Source organism: Nelumbo lutea, chromosome 8 (genome assembly GCF_056320005.1).
Source record: "Nelumbo lutea isolate HS-2025 chromosome 8, American lotus-T2T, whole genome shotgun sequence".
Taxonomy (NCBI): domain Eukaryota; kingdom Viridiplantae; phylum Streptophyta; class Magnoliopsida; order Proteales; family Nelumbonaceae; genus Nelumbo; species Nelumbo lutea.
In genome coordinates this window covers 51291029-51302461 of record NC_142691.1, presented here as the reverse complement: position 1 = coordinate 51302461, position 11433 = coordinate 51291029, and positions in this window count along the sequence as shown.

Genomic DNA, 11433 nt, shown 5'->3' with positions numbered 1-11433 from the left:
TTTTGAATATTGAATGAATGGGTTTAACGTCAAGTAATCTCTTACTGCTGGGAGTCAAAGTCAAAGTTCTCTCCCTAACTTACGCCAGGTTACACCGATCTAGAAAAACTCTGATTGGTTCTGGTTAAGTTTGGTTTATGGATAGGGGTGAGCATTGTTAGGTTAAAATCGAAAAACCGAATGGAAATTTTTAATTTGATTTGTTTGGTTTTTGTTTTTTTTTATTCAATTAATTCGATTTTAAAAAATTTCAATTTCAGTTTCGATTTTTAGGATTGAAAATTGGGTGAACCGAAAAAATCAAATTAATCAAAATTTATTATATACATAATATAATATATATTATTAATATGTAAAACATAATATATTATAATATGTATATATATATATTATATATAATATTAAAATATATAAAATACATTAAAATATACATATATTATAATATATATATATATATAAATATATTAATATATAATATATAATATTAACAAAATTCAGTTTTAACCAAAGTAACCAAAAACTGAACCAAAAAATTTGATTTCAGTTTTTTGGTTTTTTTAATAATTCGGCTTTGGTTCGATTTATATTTTATAAGTTCAGTTTTTAAAAATTTGATTTATTCGGTTTGAGTTTTAACCGAATACTTACCCCTATTTATATATGGTATGTGTCCCCTGAGGTTAATAGAAAATGCTAAGCTTTAACCCATCTCCACTCAAGTTTTGCCCTTGGATGGGATCCTATTGTTGTAGGCCCTGTTTAGTCTGAGATCACATCTGCACCCGGAAAATTAACACCCCGCATATTGAGAATATTTCCCAAATTGTGAGTGGGAGATCTTTCCAATACATGGTTGGGATATGCTGTAGGGTGTTTGTGGGGCACAGATGTGAATTCGTTTTGTCCTCTAATGCAAAGAGCTAAGAAGGGCCAGCTAAATATTATGATGCACTTTATGAATCCGCTCTGAATTAATTAATCACAATTTTCAAAGCTTTGTTCATAATTAAACAATAGTTATGGTGAGTTGATACAATTCATTTTGACGCTTAACATGTTCTCTCATGGCAAACGACTTTTTTCTTAAATAAAATAAAAAATTTAGCTTCTTGCATTAGGCAGGTGGCTTTTATTGATCTGCATTTACATTTCCTCCAGACTGTTTAATTAAAACATTGTTTAATGGGTAGGGTGCTTGAGAAAATTTCCCTACTCATTTCCAGACCTGCCTATGTACCCAACCCTAAACCGTCTAATTTTTCCTCTCAATTTTCCAAACCTGTTCCAACCAGTCCCACCCGATTTGAAAAGTTAATTAACACTTTCTACTAAAAAATTTTTATTAATGCTAAAAGCATGATTTGAACCCAAATCAGTTAATGATAAGCTAAAACTCTTAACACTACTTTAAGCCACTATGTCATCTCACCTTTTGTGATACTTAATGAAATAAAATAATTTTTATGAACTTTTTGTTCATCCAAGTAAACAATACATATTTATGATTAGCAATTCCAACTAAAATTTATAAGAAATAATATTTAAAATTAGCATTTTATAAATAAATGGAATAAATAATCTATCAAATCCAAATTTATATCAATAGATGATTTTAATCCCAAGAATTTATACAAATAAAATATTAATTATAGAATAACTATCTTAGTACTTAATATTTATAAATTTGTGCATGACATACATCTTACAATTTGTATACATTTTTATAATTATTAGTTAATATTTTAATTCATACTAAATAACATTATATTTATAAATTACCAAAAAATGTTTACAAAATATTCAATAATATAATATTAAATTGAATCTATCAAATCCACTAATTTATATTTATATGAAAAAAATATATTTTTAGTTTCAAAAAAATATAGATGTTCAAATTTTAATAATGACATAATTATTTCAGTAATTAAAAAATATGAATTTTCATAATATATATATATATATATATATCTTAGAAAATTATATATATTTTGAGTAAAAATTATATATTTTTATAAATTGTTAAATGATAATTTAATTTATATTTGAGAATTTAATATTTGGTTGGCCTTTTTGTTATTGTTAAAATGTAAAAATAATAAAATAGAAAAGAAATGATATAATAATTAGGATAAATATAAAAGATTCAAATGTTTTGTGTCTTGGACTCTTAATTAATGTATTGTTTGATATTTGCATTCATATCCGAGTTCATTATTAAGTAAATAAAAAATGTTCTTCAAAGTTCATTATCAACCAACATTATATAAAACCCTTCCATATAAAAGAGAAAAACAATATAGTATAATTCAAAAAATAAATATAACTAAAGAGAATGAGTAAACAAATAAATTTTTAATTTCAAAGAACCAAAAATCCAAGAAAACCCAAAAGTTACCCGTCAATAGGTCTTGGACTCTTGTTTATAACCCTTAAACCTTAAGGGTAAATGGGTAAACAAATAAATGTTATGAAGGTTGAAGGATTGGAGTTTGACTTAAAAAAAAAAAAGAAATTCTCTTAATATATTAGCTAGGTTTATAATCGGGTATCAAGAATAAGTACTCGTGTCAAATAAAACTGGGTATCATGTATCAGATACCCTAAAGTCAAAACCCAAACTCGTCCCAAACCCTATAGGGTTTTAATATAAAAACCCAAACCCTACAAGTTTTGATAAACTGGTCTTATTAGGGTTAAAATGAAGTATAAGCAAACCCATGAAATTGCCATCCCTAATAGAATGAAGTATAAGCAAACCAAACAATTATCTATCAATTATTTTCCTACAAAACAAACATGGGAAAAGGATTTCTCACAATTTTCCCTTAGGTTGTGTTTAGTTTAAAGGAGAAAGGAAGGCAAAGGTAGGGAAACCTTTATAAACCTTGTATAGTTTCCTTACTAATGAAGAGGTATTTGGCCCTCCAATGACAGCTTGCCACATGGCACTTATGAGCTGTTATTCGACACCTCGGAGCCATGTAGGCCACTACCTAGTAACCAAATCCACCTTGGAAGGGACTCGCACAGTTCGAGGATGGCCCAAAGTCACCTCAATAGGTTGAGCCCAGCAACTTCATCACTACCAAACTAAGGACCACAATGAACTCTCCCTATGGCCCTACCAATCTAATGAAGACCTAGTCTCCAACCTACTTGGTGTGGTAGGTAGTCTCCTTTGAGCAAGGGCTCGCCCCCAACTCCCCTAGGATCACATCACTCAAATATTGGATCTATCTCCCCATGCTATCCGCTTTGGGAATAACTGGATAGGCCTTATCCCTCTACGTGGACTCCATTTCCAATTAAGAAATTGCCTCCGAGCATGGTGGACACGTCTTCCCAAGGATCTCGAACGTGGTACATAAAACACCCAATAGCCAGCGCCTATATAAAGGCATCCCTTCAATCGTAGAAGGTATGCGTGATTTAGCTCTCATAGCACTCTAGCTCTCATAACACTCTTCGCTAAATTAAGCATCAGAGTGCCCATACGGAGTATAGCAACATGGGTACCCTGATGTTTGATTTCTTCTAGATCAGCCAAGCAACCTACTTATTCCATTGTCCTAGATGTATTCCAGTAGGGAGCACTAGATCGCGCACCATCAATTAGCGTCACTTGTGGGAATCGCTACAAAAAGCTTACTTCTCACATCTCTGATTCGATTTTGCAAAAAAATGGCTTCGTCCAACAGCATGCCATCTAAGACCAACATCAACACCAACGTCGGGGAGAACATTTCGACCGAAGGAAAGACTCAGCCCATCTAGAACATGGAGAATCACTCGGTCACCATTAGAAAGAGTACTATTCCCCTAGCTCTACTAGGTGTACAGATCAATCTTGGACTAAACCTCCTACTGCCCTTGGTGAATGCATCTCTCTCAACGGTTGAGCCCTCTGTGGTTCCCATTGAGATCGATCCATGCCAGTTCTATGAGCTGATGTAGCACATCCATAATATAGACTTATGGATGCAGAACTGGGAGGACCATTTCATGGCCATGGCTGGAATGTACCAGCAGTTCGCACCTAGCAAGCAGATGTCGCAGGTGCATCAACATCAATAGTCGCAATGGTAGCAGTAGTGACAGTAATAGCAACAGAACCAACATAAATAGGACCAAGGTTCTAGTCAAAATCATGTGCTACTAGTCAACCACCCCAACCCATGACCTAGCAACTAGAACCAGGAACCAAAGTGCCCTAATCACACTCAACTAGCATAGCGGCCAATTACATGGGACTGTCGAGCTTAGGAGGACACATACCTCGGAAGCTCAAGACCCAACCTATGTCCTAGTTGAAGAAACGACCAAGCCAATTCCTCAGTTGACATGACTAATGCTGCTCCATTCGAAGGGTCTTGAAGGAGATGCCATACACACACTCGCAAGAATCCTAAGAAAACCCCCTTTACACCAAAGGACAAAGAGGAAGAAAAGGAGGAAAGCCAAATCGAGACCCCACCAATGCTATATGAGTCTGCACCTCATGTGACTCGCACCCCGTCACTTTCAGCCAAGATCCTTGCAGCACCTTAGCTAAAGGACTTTAGGGCCCCCAACTTAGAGACATATGATGGTACAGATAGCTTGGATGTGGTATTTCAGGTTAGCAGTGGGCTCGATTCGAACATGGAAACAATTTTCTAAACTGTTCATGATGCACTTCGTCACCAACAAGCACTGTCAGAATTCCACAACAAGTTTGATGCATGTAGTCCAATAGGACAATGAATCGCCTAGGTAGTACATCAAGTAGTTCAACCTAGAAAGATTACAAGTCCCAAACTTTGACCCAATAGTCCAGCTCGCTATAGACATTAACAGCATCCACCATCCTGCCTTGAGCTGGGAAATTGAGTTAAACCCACCTAGTACTATGGAGGCACTCCTCGAACGAGCTGCCTAATTCATCATGGCAGAGGAGGCACTTGGTTTTAGAAGTGGGAAGAGGAGGAAGACAGATGAAAGCCAAGCTAGCAGTTGAGAGTTGTAGAAAAAAAGAAGTAGGTCACCAAGGCACAAGTTGCCCCGAAACTGGCATAACAGATCGCCTCATCACAGAAGTAGGTCTCCTCAAAAAAGCAACAAGTCATTGAGTGATGTTCATGAACTCCGCTTGTCAAGACCAAGAACTACACTTGCCTCAATGCTAGAAGAGGGAATCTTCATGGGGATAAAGTCTGTCGAGTACTTGAAGTAGCCACCTTGCCTAAAGGGAGACATAATGAACTGGAACAAGGACAAGTACTACCACTTCCATTGGGAATGAGGCCATGACATAAAGAACTATCATAACCTCAAGGATGAGATTGAGGAGCTGATCAAGAGAGTTTACCTGAAGAAGTTCATCAAGGGGGACAATTGTGATTGCCAAGATGATCATGATCGCCAGGATGACCATGACTACCCTGCCAAACAGCCAAGGAGAGATGAGCCCCCGCCGAGGAGAGCATAACCCCCACATGAACCATAGTAGGATGACCACTTGATCAAAGGATTCATCAACATGATCATGGGCAGATCAATAGTAATAGGCTATAGGACCCCGACCAGATAGAACTCGATCCATGAGCCAATTTACGAGGAGAACTTGTCAATGCCCTTGTAGTATCCTCATGACGATTCCCTTGTAGTCAAGTTAATCATCAATGACTTTGAGGCAAATCTTATCCTCATTGACTCTAGCAATTCGATGCATATTCTATTCATGGGGGCCTTTGATCAAATGGATCTATAAAGGAAAGATATGATTTCCACCGACATTCCCTTGGTTGCCTTTTATGGAGAGGTGGTGCGTTATTTTGACAAAATCAACTTGTTTGTAACAGCGGGCACTACACCCAATAAAGTTGATTTTAATTACAATTTCCTTGTGGTGGCAACGTCCTCAGCTTACAACGCAATCCTTGGTTGCTCAATCCTACTTGCGTTGTGAGAAATGGTCTCTATGCACCACCTCACCATGAAATTCCTACAGATCACAACGTGGGAGTGGTCCGAGGGAATCAACTGGAGCCGCACGAGTGCTAGGTAGCGGCTTTGAGAGGCAAAGGGAAGCAAGACGTGGAAATCGACCTCGAGTTGCCCCTAAAGAACTATGAGGAAAAGAGCTTGCCTAGTGGAAGACACTGTCTTAGTGCCGATCTTAGAAAATGATGCACAGAAGACAATGTAGGTCAGTGCTTAACTACAAGAGCTGCTCCACTTTGAACGGGTAAGTTTTTTAATTAATAGTTTAGATGATTTTTTCTTAGTTGGCTGCTAATATGCCTAGCATAGACCTCTCTGTCATTACTTACAAACTTAATGTTAACGCCCTAGTTAGACCAATCCAATAAAGGAAAAGGAACTTCACCCAAGAGCAATGGAGGATAATGACAAGGAGGTTAGGAAGCTTCTCGCAATGTGCTTCGTTAAAAAGGTCGAGTACCTGAGTTGGAATGCGAACTCTATGCTTGTGAAGAAGGTTAATGGGAAATGGTGCATGTGCATTGACTACACCGACCTGAATAGAGCTTGCCCTAAGGACAACTTTCCACTCTCCAGAATAGACCGATAGGTAGATGCAACCTCGGGGCTCAAGCTGTTGAGTTTTATGGATGCCTATTCTAGTTACAATCAAATACAAATGGACCCTGCCAACCAGGAGAATAACACTTTTATAATCGAAAAAGACCTATATTTTTATAAGTTCATGCCTTTTAATCTAAAAAACACTAGGGCGACCTACTAGTGACTTGTAAACAAAGTTTTTTTTTTTCTGATTTGATTAGAAAATTTTGATTGCCGACTTAACCAATGTTCTTGATGTACTAAGAAGATTCAACATGAAGTTCAACCCGAACAAGTGTGTCTTCTCTGTCACGTCAAGCAAATTCCTCGATTACATAGTAAACCAATGTGCCATCAAAGCCAACCACAATATGATCCAGGCTGTCTTAGATATGCAACTTCCTAGATCTATTAAAGAGGTCCAAAAGCTAACAAGCCAGATGGCCATCCTAAACCGGTTTATGTCTAAGTCGGCTGGGTGATGCCTTCCTTTTCTCAAGGCCATCAAAAAGGCCCAAAACTTCAAGTGGATGAAAGAGTGCCAACTTGCATTTGACGAGCTCAAGAGATACCTTACCTCTCTGCCCTTGTTGACTAGGCTAGAGGCCGGAGATGAGCTAAAGATCTACCACTCCGCAAGCGATGAGGTGGTCAGCTCAGTTTTAACCCGAGAGGTGGATAAGATGTAGTGACTTGTGTACTACGTAAGTAAGGTGTTGCAAGCTACCAAGACTAGATACTTGAATATAGAGAAGTTGTCCTTCTCGCTAGTTTTAATAGCCCACAAGCTGCACCCCTACTTCTAGGCTTACACCATAGTCATCTTTATTGATAAAACCTTGAGGCAAGTGCTACTGAAGCTTGAGGTGTTAGGTAAACTAATGAAGTGGGCGGTCGAGCTCAACGAATGCAACATTCAGTTTGAGCCACATCCAGCGATTAAGGCCCAAGTCATGGCTAACTTTGTGGCCAAGTGTACATTCGGCACATAGACCCCTGAAGATGGAGAGCTTGCATCCACTATGGAGGAATCAATTAGTGCAGCATCTATACTAGCTTGGGATGAAGAGCCTTGGATCCTCCATGTGGGAAATTCATCTAATCATAGAGGAAGTAGAGTATGCTCCCCAGGCCGAGCAAGGTCAAGTTGGAGTATACTCCCTAATTCAAGTTCTAGGCATCAAATAATGAAGCAAAGTATGAGAAACTAATATTAGGGTTATCACTAGCCAAGGAGGTTGGCGTAAAGAACCTTGTAATCTGTAGTGACTCAGAGTTGGTAGTAAACTAAGTGAATGGGCAATGTGGGGCTCGAGAGATCACCATGTTGGCCTACTTAGCCAAGGTTAGAGAGCTCCTCCTAAACTTTCACTCTTAATATATCTTACAAATTCCAAGGTCCAAGAATGCCAAGGCCGATGCCCTTTTTAAGTTGGCTGCTCCCGTCATGGCAAAGGAACCAAGTTGGATATACTACTTGTTGACTATCTATGCCACAAGACCCTACTAGTAGACTACAACGCGACATAGAGGATAGAGCGGTAGTTTGCTTGCTATGTCCTCATAGGCAAGCAACTATATCATAGGTCGTTCATGCTCCCCTACCTACACTGTTTGCGACCAATTAAGGCGAACCATGTGCTACGAGTGATTCATGAAGGTCTCTCCACTAGACTGTCAGGATTGAAAGTTTGACTTTCAGAAGATAAAGGGTTATGCAAAAGAGTTTCCTGGTGTCTTATGGGCTTACTACACAAAAATCAAGACAGCAATAGGCAATATGTCGTTCAACCTAACCAACAAAACCAAGGTAGTCATCCCCACCGAGATCAAGGTACTTACCTTGCAGTTAAAGGCATACAAAGAAGATACGAATGATGATGAGTTGTTGACCAACTTGGACCTAGTAGAGGAAGTTTGCAACCTAACTTACATCCGGATTACAGAATACCAATAGTGTGTAGCTCGGTACAATAATGTCTGAGTTAAGAGACCAATTCTAAGTTGACAGCCTGGTACTCAGGAAAGTTATGGTATCCGAGTCTGGTTCAGGTAAGCTTGGTTCTAACTAGGGAGGACCCTATGGAATATACACAATAATCGATATTGGGATGCATAATCTCGAAACCCTTGAGGGGAGGTAGGTCCCTTGCACATAGAACATTGACAATTTAAGGAGATACTTTGTGTGAAGATTGCCAAAGTTTCAACCTATATACGTCAAAGTTTAGAAAAAATTCTAAGTATAGAACAAATCGACAAGCTACCATCGTAGAATCTAACCACCTGTTTTGGTGACCTGGTCAAGCCAACTTATGCTATGAGCACTTTGGCTAAAGAATTAAAAATTGAAAGGGAAGCCAAATCACTTTTAGCACAAAGGCACCCTCAAACTGACAATGAAACACGTCAGTAGTAGGCTACTGACCCGAGTAGGTTGTTCACTACAAACAACTCAACACCATTTTAGCTTAGCTAAAAATTTAATAGGCCAATTTGCTTTTAGCACCTCGGCCTACACAAACCTCGTGAGCTCGACTTACATTTTTGCCTTAGCCATTTTTTCTAAACTGAAAAAGTCACAAGGGCATGGACATAGTGCATTGAAGAAATGAATTCGATCATTTAAAGAGAGGCTGCTTACATAAAACAAAAAAGACAAAAACCAAGCTCGGAGGCTCGAGATATAGGGTATATTTATGAGGGGTCCAAGAAAAGATGCAATGGGATCAAGAGTTTTAGGGCTCATCATTGCCGCCAGAAGTTCCATCAACATGAGCTCCATTCACAATAACATTATCTTCATCGTCCTCCTCTTTAGAGTCATGCTCCTAGTCGACCTGGCCATCATCTCATCAAAACATGCCAAGCTTTTCAGCTTCCTAAGGTCAACTTCCAAACATATAGAGGACACAAGCATCTGGCATAGTTTGAATCCATGGTAAAAGGTGCTGAAGCCAAACTCTTCTCTATCATTTTGGAACTTCTTAAAGCCCCAGTACTCCTAAATAGCGAGAGCCTTAGCAACACGAATGTCGTTGACAAACTTTGACATGCACTTTGCAAGCTCAGTCTCCTTCTATTCTAATGCTCAAATAGATTTTTTGATTCCTGCTGCCAAGGCTTTATTCTTCATCTACTCATGCAAATTCATCCTTCAGGTTTGAGACAAGCTGGATAACCCATTCCAAGCGAGCCATGTATTCCTCCACCTCTTCCTCCAAAGCCTTGGCCCTCACTATGCTTACCTCGATCTAGCCCAGCAAGGTGTGAGTAAGGATGTTCACTTGTACGTGAGAAGACAAAAAGTCAATAAGAAACAATGAATGTGCAAAGCATATGAGGCACACATGTGGTATCGAAGGGCCCTTCCATCTACTTGAGCAAGATGCGACTCCCGTAGCTCTTCGACCTCCTTGGGGAAGATGACATCGCAGCTCTTTTCCAACACCATCCTAGGGTTCATGATTGATCACCTCACCTTAACCTTGATTCCCAATGTGGATACCATCTTGGTACAAGGGGAGGTTGATCCTTCTTGGCAGCTTGGATAGCACCAGAGTCTAATGGAGCCCCAACTATCTAACCTTCCTCTAGATCGACCACCGACACAACATCATCAGCCTTGGAAATATCCACCTAAGGAGTAATCTTACTCTTCTTTCTCTTCATCACCTTGAAAAGCCCAGAAGTAGGCACACCTGATATGTCTCCTACAAAGAAAGGAGGGGCTTTAACCCAATTTCCAAAGTTAGAAATATAAAGATATGAAACACCTAAGTCTAGTGCAATAACCTATCTAAAGGACTCAGCCCGGCCTGGATCAACTTCTCCTCGGCCAAGAATTCACTCATCTACAACCTCCTGTTCACTAAAACTTGTACCCTTATTTGTAAATGCTCACTTAGGGTCACCTCCCCACTATCCTTGGTACCTTATCTCCACTACATCAAGAATGACCATCCGTCATGGATATCCAAGAAGAAATATCTTCTCTTTTAGTCCTGCACATTGGGTGGCAATTCACCCAATAATTTGCAACCAGAACAATAAGATAGGTAATAGTTTTACTTCTCGACGGGGTTCCTTTTCAACTGGCATATGCTAGCGAAGGTCTAGATGTTCAGGGGGAAGTTAAAGTGGTGACAAAGGGAGATGGTACTGACCAAGGTTCTGATTGAATTAAAGTGTAGTTGGCCTAGTGTGATGTTGTAATAGTTCAATACTTCAAGAATAAATGAATGAAGGGGGAACTAGAGACCTACCCTCAAAGCCTCCATGAAAACAGTGACATTGCCTTCAAAGTGCTCCTAGTGTTCTGCCCCATCAGGAGGAAATAATCAAACACATCCAGAATCTTGTACCAAGCAACGAGCTCATAGATGTCCTCGAAAGTCAACTCTATAGGACTAAACTCAGACTTTGCCTTTTGAGACCGATGCGAGGATGAGGCCCCTTTATGGGAACTATGTCACTCTTGAAGCGAAGTCCTTTCCTCGGATTGACCGGCATCCATCTTTTCCCTGGACTCAATATCAAACATAATTTAAAAGGACAATCACGAGCACAAGATCATGCACCATCACTTACCTGTCCCCTTCCCTTCCTTACCTTTTCCTTTAAACCAAACCTAGCCTTATATATATCCAAACAATGAAATGTAGAAATTTCACACTTTCTTATCCGATCCCACCCAAATTTTTTCACAAACCAAACAAAGCCTAGAGGTTTGTGGTGCACTAGATGGGAGAGAAGAGGCAGAGGAAGGATTTCCCTCCATGGATAGTTCTTGAGCTCTTCTTTTGGTTCCGCATGGTTTATGGGTCTATTGGTTCATGGTTGGTGGCTTTGTGGGTTGTTTGGTTG